This window comes from Corvus brachyrhynchos, unplaced genomic scaffold, assembly GCF_000691975.1.
Source record: "Corvus brachyrhynchos isolate BGI_N302 unplaced genomic scaffold, ASM69197v1 scaffold44, whole genome shotgun sequence".
Classification (NCBI taxonomy): Eukaryota; Metazoa; Chordata; class Aves; order Passeriformes; family Corvidae; genus Corvus; species Corvus brachyrhynchos.
Window position 1 is genome coordinate 1,223,123 of NW_008238359.1, and position 11,017 is coordinate 1,234,139.

Sequence of the window (11,017 nt, forward strand, 5' to 3'; positions counted from 1 at the left end):
GGAACAGGTCAATATCAGTCCCAGGGAAAAAGAATATCTCTGGGATAGAGAACAATGATTCAAATACCTCCAAGTCGCTCCAAAGTTTTGGATGTGTCCTCAGTGCTGAGTGCCATTCACTGCACTGAGCTGGATGAAGGACACAGGCAGCACCACAATCTCTTCCCCATCAGTTAACCATGGTTAAGAGGTTCATGGGTTAAGCCTCTGGAATTCAAGTACAGCTCCAATGTTTAAATATTATTTGGGTGTCCTGTTTTTGCTTCATAAGCCTCCTTCAGAGATCTCTTCCTCAAGATCGTCCTTCTTCTTCCCCTGGTGTGCACAGCAGTCTGGGTTCATGCTTGGAGATGAGAGATGGGCATCAAGATGCTGTGTCTGACTTCCTGTGCCCTTCTTTGGCATGAGATCTGGATCCCTGGACCAGGCCATGACAGTACATCCATCAGTAGCATCTGGAAAGCTGTCAAGTGAGTCATCATCAGTCATCAGTGATATCAGCAGCTTCATGCTGGTTTCCTACAGTTATTCATGCAAATTTTCATGTTGAAATTTGGCAGGACATGCAGCAGAGGTGCAGCCATGGTTTCAAGGCAACGTGATGTGTTTTTTTAGAAAAAAAATAAGGTCTCTTCAACCATGTGTCTGTGCAGTGAGGCTCCTCAAGTCCACAAACTGTGTGATCAAAGCTACATTCTGCTCCCTCTTGTCCCAGCTGAGTGGGATAATGTACAGTGACCTTTCCCTTGATTTTGCTGAATGACACACATGTGAAGCCACATAAGTGGTTCTGGGATCATGCTGGCACATTGGGTTAAGTCAGTGGAACTGAGGACTGAGGCTGTTATTTCTCCTCATCTCCATGGCAACCTCTCACAAACTGCTATTTTACTCCTATGCAAACGCTTAACAAAGAGCATATGCTCTTCAGTAGTATAGGATGTTATGTTAAAAAACCTCCTATGCAATAAAATGCTGTTCCACTGTAAACTACACTCCACAGCTGGAGTTCAGGCTGATAAGCTTTTGAAATCTTTTAAAACTGTAATTTTCTATCTCAGGTGAAATGGGCTAAAAATATCTATCTGTTTCCCCTGGTTTCCATAACAGCTTGTCAACACACTGGAGGAAAGGATGTCATCCTGGTCAGATTGAAGAGGTGGACCTTTGTGAGCCTCGTGAATTCAACAAGGCCAAGTGCAAGGTCCTGGGCCTGGGTGGGCGCAATTCCGTAGCACAAACACAGGCTAGGTAGAAAATGGATTGGGAGCAGCCCTGAGGAGAAGGACTTGGTGGCACTGATGAACAAGAAGCATGACATGAGCCAGCAATATGCATTCACAGCACAGAAAGCCAAGCACATCCTGGTCTGCATCCAAAGGGAGGGGATTCTGCCCCTCTACTCTGCCCTCATGAGACCCCACCTGGAGAGCTGCATCCAGCTCTGGGGTTTCCAGCACAAGGATGTGGACATGCTGAAGCAAGTCCAGAGGAGGGCACGAAGATGTTCAGAGGGCTGGAGCACCTCTATTACAAAGACAGGCTCAGAAAGCTGGAATTGTTGAGCCTGGAGAAGGGAAGCCTCTGGGGAGACCTTAGAGCTCTTTCCAATGCCTAAAGGGGCTGCAAGAGAGCTGGAGAGGGACTTCTGAGAAAGGCATGGAGTGACAGGACAAGGGACAATGACTTAATATTGAAAGAGGGAAAGTTTAGATTAGAAATTAGGAAGAAATTCTTTCATTGTGAAGGTGGTGAGGGACTGGCACATGTCTCTCAAAGAAACTGTGTCTGGTCCATCTCTGGAAGTGTTTAAGGACAGTTTGGATGGGGCTTTGAACAACCTGGTCTAGTGGAACGTGTTGAAACTTTAAGGTCTTTAAGGTCTCTTTCAACCCAAAACATTCTATGATGTATTTTTGCGCCTTATCAGAGATCTTAAGTATTGTGTGTGTGCAAGCACTGTTCTTCCCCCTTCTGCAGCAATAGTGTTCTATTGTCTGGTTTTAATTTGTAGTTCCCTTTGAGCTCCTTTAGGTTCCTCAATGAGTTCTCAAATTTCCTGTCTTGGCAGTGGTGCCCTGGCTGGAGTCTTGCCACCCTCTGCCAACCAAAACCCTGCATGGCCCTTTTTTGGTTATGCCATCAGTTAACCTTGTCATGAAAAGCAACCTCTCCAACAAGCAGAGCCTTTCAAACTCGGGATGTCAGGTAACTGCTAGTTGTAGGTATTGGTTTGTCATTAGGCTATTTACTTCTCTGATGTTAATAGTAGATTGCTGTTTATTTCTACTGGCCTGGCTAAAGCTGCCAGTTTTCAGAAACGGAAGGTCTGAAAACAGTACAAGCAGTGCAAACAATACAGGGAAACAAGAAATTGACTGTGACTCACAGCTTCTACATTCAGTTTCCACCTACACTGCTACAGTCAATTAACTCATTCATGGCTCAGTTTCAATACTCTACAAGAGCCCAGTAGTGACACAGGAGTGTGATGGTCTGGGCAACCTTAAAAGAAAGGGGCTTAGATATTCAGACACTGATAATTAATTTAAATACTGTAAATAAATGAAAAATGTTGATTAGCTGTTGATTTCTATTCTTACCTAGTGATGACAACTGCTTGCTCTCCTCCAGACCTCTGCCCTCCCAGCAATACAATTCGTGTGAACTGTGATTCAAGCCAGAATTTATGGGAAAAATTTACAAAGGCTATCTCTGCAGTGAGAGCCACCTGAATGGGTGAGCAAGGACACAGGAGAAGGGAAGCTATGCCAGAAGGAAGGGTGTTTAGTTTACCTTGCAATCACTGCAAATAAATGTGTAGAGAAAAAAATGGTGACAACAGAAAAAAAAAAAAACAAAATGTCCTGTGCCCTCCGTCCCCATGCACCCCAGTCTGCACTGCCTGGAACTTTTCAAGTAGAGGCTGAAGACCTAAAGCTATCCCAGGAAAAGAGAGTCTCCTACCTTACATGATCTTTGGCTGTACTCCAGCCAGTTTCTCATGCCCATTTGGGCATTTTCCAAGCCACCACAATAGGGACAATCCTCCCACTGTGAGAAAAATGTAATATTTGGCTTGTTAAATTGACTATTACTTCTGCAGCTGATAATCAGGGAACTACTTATCTGTTAATCATCCCAGTCAGGATCAGGCAGCCAAATATTCTGCATGAGTTACATTGCTGAATCAGGCAAAAAACCCCTCCTCTGGGCTGCTCTATGGCCCCTTTTCACCCCTCCCAGCCTATCTTCCCTCTCCAGGACAGAGCAAAGGGCTTTGTTCTGCTCCCAGGGTCTGCTTAAACCTATCCCGTCTATCTCTGCGCTTTGCCGGAGTCTAACCACGATATTGCAGAGACAACAAAAAGCCTGGTGAGGCCTGGGTAACTCTCACTGGGAAGGAATGGACTGCACCTAACACAGTCCTTAGCCTGCAAAACTACTTCCATCCTTACTTGATTCTTCATCCTCAGGCACCAAATATAGCTCTCTCCAGAGCACTGCTATCCTGCAAGTGCCACAGCTTTCTCCAGAGCCCCAAAAATGGGGCTGCTTGTGTTGACTAATCATGGGTGATATATAACAAGTCCTTATCTCTCACATCCCAGGTGCCCATCAGCCCAGCTATCCTGGTTTTGTGATGTTAGCAGCAATCTTGGGACCATTTTGCAAACCACATGTTGTGAGACGTTCTAGCACACTGTGCTGCCCTTACTGGGACAGCTTCCTTACACTGGATAAAAGCAGCACTGGCCATCAGAGATACTGTCTGGCTACTGAGTCATTGCTGCCAGCCCAAGGGGACCAAGTGGTTGGATAGCTAATTCCTAATTTAATAGAGTGGAGTGCCGTAGGACAGCTTCATCACCTCCTGGCTCTTCAGCCTTTGACTTCACTTTGAGCTTCTCGATGTAGACTCGATAGGGCAAGAGCTGACCCTGGCTGGGGCTGTGCCCATGACAGCTGTGAGCTTTCAGTTCCTTGGTGAAAGCTGTAAGCTCAGGCACATGAAGCCCTGCAGATCCCAAACAGAGCTGGCATAAGGCCGACCAGCTCAGCACCAGGGTAGAGCAGATATACAGCTCTCTGCACCCATCCGTGCGGGGTACCATCGGGGAGGTCAAAGGGAGCTGCTGGCAAGGGTTGTCCAATGCCTTTTCCCAGAAGCATTTTCCCCAGCACAAGATTTGTCTGGAGTGACCCTCCCCAAGGGGCTGTTTCCTTAAAGGAGGAATGTACTCATGGCCTGATGAAATGTTGAGTTACAAAGACATGATTTATGACACATTTTGCTGCATGAAAGGAAAACAGTAGCACCAAGTAGGCAGGGTCTGGGGAGAGCATGGTTTATTCCCTACAACTGTACCCAAAAGCATCCCTAAGAGGCAGCGAGTCTGCTGATAAGCCCCTGGGTATGTTTTCACTGCTCCCCCCCTCTCTTCTTCCCTCCATGGCAATGGGGAGCTGCACTTCAGCGTTACATAGGTATTGCTAAACAATGGAAAGCTGCTTTCTCTCACAACCTCCTAGGGTCCAGCTCTGTTCTGGCAGCAACATGTGTGCTTTCCCAACCTAAAGGAGGGAGGAAGGAAACCAACCATCTGGACAGCAGAACAATATGGGGAAGCCTCATTCCACTGAGCTCTGGACAAGATTGTTGGTTTGGTTCCTAAACTGGAAGCCTCAAGTTTAGCTTCTACTCCAGGAGATCTCAAGAGATGAGGAATGGCTGTTAAAAGGAAACTCAGTAAAAGTGCGTTGAGATTGGTGCAGAGCCCCTGCCTTGTACACAATTGCATCCTTGGCCAGTGCAAAATGCATTTTGTTGCAAATACAGTGTGTGAGCTACTGATGCACACTGCAGGGTGGGAACTGTGTGCAAGCCAATATTTACTGCACATGGATGCTCCAAATGGAGTCACCTGGTGCAGTTTCTCTGTGTCCTTGGAAACACTTATTCAGGTCCTCCCCGTGTGTGAGAGGAACCAGGTAGTGCTCCTCTCCAGCCATTTTTGGTTGAGTTTGATTGGAAGCTTTTCAGACATGTTTTGATACACAGGACAGTCCTTATTCCTGCAGTCAGTGGGACTGTAAGGTGGAAAGGTTCTCACTTCAAGAATGCAAAAAAATTATTCTTCTTTCTCTACCTAGGTTCAAAGGGTGCACTGATTTATAAGTGAATTTTATGTAGGTTCTGATGAAAAATCCTCCTTAAAAGGAAGTTCACAGGTTTATAAGTAATCTTTGCTGCTTTGAAGTCCTTTACATGTGCTATGGATAACACACTCCGCCACACGTTGGATGTAAAAATGCTTTCAGCTATGCTTGGTAATCCAGACCCCTACACTGTAGAAATCAACTGGGTCAGGAGAACATATTACAAAAGGGAAAAAAAACTCCCATGAAGATTTGACCTTCTACCTTTTCAGTAGGACTGTGGTGGTTATGCCTACACTATGAACAGTTAAGACCAGACACCATTTTCCCTTGGTCAGAAGTTTTTGAGAACAGCTGCATTTTTGACACAGTGCCAGCCCACAATTCATGTTTGCCTGCACCCTTTGCAGCACAGACTTGGTTGGTACTATGGTATTTTGACACATTGAACAGACTGTTCCATTTAGAGTAGATTTGTTTCTAGTCAATAATATTATTTCCAAAAATGTAAATGTTCTAGAAATAATAAACAAGGAAGAGAGGTCTCACTCCTTGATGAAATATGGGTGCACGAATTCCCCTGACCTAATTTCCAGTACACTCAAATATGATACAGTTCAAAAGTTCAGCTTGGGTTTAAATTTTGTTGAGTTTATGTTCTGTTTGAGACAGATGGCCTGAAATAGACAGGAGGAGCCCAGTGAAGAGCAGAGGGAGAGGAGGTCACTGGTCAGGGTGGAGTTTACAGAACAGCTGGGGAAGAAAAAGCAAGAAATGCATTAAAAGAATGAATATTTTGTACAAAGCCTCACTTTTGATGGGGTTTTCACATTGGTATCACCAGCTTTCACCTCGGTTGTCCTCTGAGCACAGTTCAAGAAGTTGCTGGATACATGGAACCTGATGAGCACCACCTGATGTCATCAGCTGTCCCATGCATGTTGTTGGTAAACCAAGAAGTGGGCACCAGTGGCAGCAGGGCCTTCACTGGTGTGACTGAAGCTGTCCTGCCAAAGGGTTTCCCCCAGTCAGGAACCTGGATATGCTGGTTTAATTGTTCTGGGACAATTTTCATTCATGGAACAAGAAGGATTCAGGCACTCAGGCTGGTATGAAAACCATCCAAGGCAATTAGAGTTGTCATAGAAGTCCTGAATAATTTACATTTCAACATCTCTAAGTCCAAACTGATGGGAAAGCATCCACTCCTTTCCCCATGCAAAAAGCCTCTTCCAGGAGGCAGACTCTGCTGCATTCCCCAGGTTCAGGATTGACCCCAACATACATTTACATCTATGCCACCACTGAGACTGTTAAACTCCACCCAACATTTGACTTACATTTTCTGTATGTTTCTTCCTTCTTCCCCTCTGATTCAGAATTTCCCTTTCTGTTTATGCACTTTAATTGTCTCCCTTCCTCTGGGAATCAGCTCTCACAACCTTTTTGTAAAGGTCCCATTTTTCAAACCTTTCCCAGTTGCTCCTGGATCCTCTCTGAACTCTCTCAGAGTGTCTGGCTGGAAAACTTTGCCAAGATTTTTAACCTTATTCTTGAGACCATGGTTCTTGAGGAGCAAACCTGGGAGCTCTGCAAAGCCAGACAGCACAAGGCAGATAGGAGCAGCTGCGACAGAGTTGTGTCCTAAGAAATTATCCCTAATCAGGATGTTAATGAATCTGCAGATGGTCTTAGCCTGTCCCATTTGTCAAGTAAAACATGAAAATGTTTTAAACTACTTCACAAGCGAGGAGAGGTGTAGAGAACTGTGAGGTCTTGGCTGGTAAACAGATTGTAACTTGACCTCATTCATTTACAGGTGAGACATCTTCAAAAACTGCGCTGGTTTAACCAGAAAAATAATTTTCATGACTTCCCAATGAGGATAGCATGTTGTTGCAAATACAGTGTGTGAGCACTAACTTGTGGGATGTCTGAAACAGCACAGTGGAAGAGCAAGAGACGTTTGGATGTTTTTGTAGGAAACTCAGCTATGTGCTAGGCATGTCTTTTAGGCTTTATTAATTGAATAAAGCATTTTTTTTATTATTGGAGGAGAAAAGAGAAGAAGATCTGCTCATTTTATTTAATCCAAATAAAGCAAGATCTTTCTTTGAGATAAGAGTTTATTCCCATAACAACTCTTGCACTAGACCAAAATCACAACAAGCAAGTTGTGAAAGAAGTGGTAAGAAAAAAACACCCTTTGGTCTACGAGATGCTACCAGCATTTCTCCACAGACAGCAGTCAGTGATTTGTTTAAATGTGCATCAGCTGGGTACTGTGATAGGAAACATCAGAGAATGCTTTGTGTGGGTGAATCAAGAGGCCTACTGAAAAGCAGTTGGAAGTACGTGCTGCAAACCAAATGCAGTGACACATTGTCTAGTGCACAAACATGTGATGTCATTGCACTTCTATTGCATCTACCGGAAAGTCTCCTCATGAGCAGTCTAAGGAAGCAGGAGGCTGGAAAAGTAAACAAAGAAGACAACATGACATTGGGTGTGCACAGGCAGAGAGCTGTGCAAAACTTTCCTTGATGAAAGTTTATCCTGATTTCTAGTTTTGCTTACTTTTTAAGAGAATAAGCTGACATTAGACTTCAGAGATCAGGTTTAACATACCAACATGTTAAGGCAGACCACTTGGAGCCTCTGGTTTTTGAACTAATTCTGACTTCTTATCCAACAGTGAGCTTGACTGGATACCCACAAACGGGGGTTCAGTTGCCTTTCAGATACCCTGGGGTATGCTGATGTCATACTCCTTCATGGTGGCACCATTGTTTTATCCTTCCCCAGTGACTTAAATGCCTCAGTATCTGGGCTAGAGAGGGAGACAAAACTGGTGGTTCACATCCATAGACCTCCCACATGAAACACCATGACTGAAAGTTGTGGTGACTTTTCTTTCCCTTCTGTCATACAGCCTGGTGTTCAGAGCACCATGCAGAGTATGGCACACTGTGGCTCAGTGTTCCTGCAGAAGGGAATTGCTTTAAGTAGTACATCAAGAAATATGGGAGGATGCTACTTTCCAACAGTCTTACTCAGGCTCTTCCCCTCTGCTTCTGCAGTCCCAGTGGCCAATTTGTTGTGTTCAGTTCTCCAGAGATTACTTAAATGCCGTTTAAGGAGCATAACGTTCTATAAATGGAGACAAAAATGAGGATAAATTGATAGTGTTCCCCAAGGACTGCCAAGGAAGGCACCACTTGGGGAATAGAAAATACCCATCAGGGTAGGAAAGAGAATTGGTTTGGTCACCTAGGCATGGAGTTATCGTGGCAGGTCTATTTCCAGCTGCACTTCATTCAGAGCTTTTTCCAACAGTGATGCTTTGGCAACGTTTATCTGCTTAGGAGATGTGGTACAAGGATGCTCAACATGACAGCCCTGTTGGGGCTTGCACAGATACAAATGGTTCTGTGCTGTTTGTGGCATTTCTGAATGTGCCAATGAACAGACTGTGAAATTCATAGGTAATTTCAACATTAAACACAGTCCTCTGCAGACTTTAGGCACCAGATGGAAGAAACAGCAACTGTAGAAGGACAGTAAAGATGTATATTTTGGACTTCTATATCTAGAGAGGCAATTAAAGCACCTGGAACCTCACCTGACTGGGCATCATTCCCTTCAAACAGGAAAGGAGCTCGACTAAGGTGTGATTGGTCCAGTTCAGCAATGCAATAACTAGCTTGATGTCTATTATGAAACACAAGGGGCAGATTAGAGGAAACATATGGCCTTGAATCACATATGTAAGGCAAGAAACATATGCTAAAGTCTGTTACAAGCAGCTTTTTCCAAGAGTAAACAACAATTAATGAAGCTGAAGGTTTGAAATTCCTCAATATATGACTCTTGCCAGAAGTTTTTGTAGCAACATTTTAAAGTGAAAGGCAATGGAGTCATAAAACTTGTAAATATTATAAAAAGCACAAATTACAATGTAAGTACTCATGATGGAAAGAAGTTTTACAGCAAAAAACATTTTTAAACTAAAATCTTACCTGACTGATTTCTTCTGGAATTTCATAAGTTTACTACCATTATTTTATTTTATGCTCTTCCTGGGTCCCAGCACAATTGAAGTGTAACAATATGAAAACATTTACGTAGTTTCAAGAGCCTAATATATTTTTTTTACTTTGTTTTGTTTTATTTTGCTTTGTTTTGTTTTAGTGATAGCTGGGAGGGATGTTATTTAGGATTAGCTGATTGAGACATTTCCTCATCTACTCTTGAACAAAGATAGTAAAAGCAAACAATGTTGCAATGATTATTTTATGATAGGAGAATGTGCTTGCTAGAGTAGGAGTATCTGAATTCAAACTGAAGCTCTGGCCTTACAAAGGACACATTTCCCAATCTCACTTTTTTCAGAATTTTCATGGAAAATTTTGAAAATATTAATTTTGAGCCACAAAAAAATAAAAACAAACAAATAAACAAAAAAGAACGATGTGAACACAGACTTCAATAATCTGACCAGCTCTGCCCACATGTGACATCATCAACCACTTCTGCTATCTCTCTGGACATTTCTACTGTCAAACCCCTTTTACTGCATTGATACAGGGAGCAGATGCTGCTTGCAGGCTGTTGCTCCAAAGTTTCTCTGCTACTCTGTTCCTCGCCTAAGTCCATGACCCACATCTGTTTTGCAAAGATTTGGAGAATAACTAAAATTGAAGGAGCCTCTGGAAAACCCAGTCCAACTTCCTGATAAAAGCAGGGCCAACTTCACTGTCAGAGTTGGTTGTTCAGGGCTTTGCGCTGAGGAGTTTTGAATGTCTGCAAGGATTTTGCAGAGTTCAGACTCTTAGTGTTAAGGATTTTTTTCCTTATGTTTAATGGGATCTTTTGCAGTTGCAACTTGTCCTTCAACCGAATCCTCCTGGGAGAAGCTGATGCTGTCTTCCTTGTAACTGCTCATTCAGTCTCCTTCTCTGGAAATATTCTAGGTGAACCTGCTCTAGCAGAGGGGCTGGACTAGATGACCTGCAGAGGTCGCTTTCAGCCAGAACCATTCTGTGATTCTGTGATTTGTATTCCAAAATCCTGGTTTAGTTATCCTTACTCCTCTTCTGCTCTCCTCATGCCACACCTCCTACCCTGTTGTCTGTCCCAAACTTTCTTCTCTTTGTTGGGTTTCCTATCTGAAAATGAAATCCTCTTCTTCTCTGGTCTTGTCTCCAGCACCCTGGACTCCCTTCTCCCCTCCATTTTTTGGGAAAGTCTGGAACTCCTCTCTAGCCACTTCCCAGAATGTTTCTTCACAAAGTATACTGCTTATGAAATGGAAAATCATAGAATTACAGAATGCTTTGGACTGGAAGAGATATTAAAGATCATCTAGTTCCAATCCCCCTGACACAGGCAGGGATGCTACCCACTAGGTCAGATTGCTCAAAGTCCCATCCAACCTGGTTTTCATAGATGGGGCATCTACACCTTCTTGGCAACTTGTGCCAATGCCTCACCTCTCCACAGGAAAGAATTTCTTCCTCATGTCTAATCCAAATCTCGCCTCTTTTAGTGTAAAACTGTTCCTTCATGTCCTGTTTGAATAGCCCATTTAAAAATCTGCTCTCTTTTTTTATAAAATCCCTTTAAGTACTGAAAGGCTACAATAAAGTCTCCCATATGTCTCCCAAACATGTGTCTTTGATGCAATGACTGCTAGACATGGACAGGAGGAGGAAATCTGTGGAACTAGCTTGGCTCTGCAATGCAGCAGGACTGCCATGAACAATAGCTTGGGAGAAAAGTGACTCTCCCAGTGTTGCAGGACTGTTCCCTCATATTTGCCAAAATTTTCATTAGTATCACGTTGCATCAGCCTCCA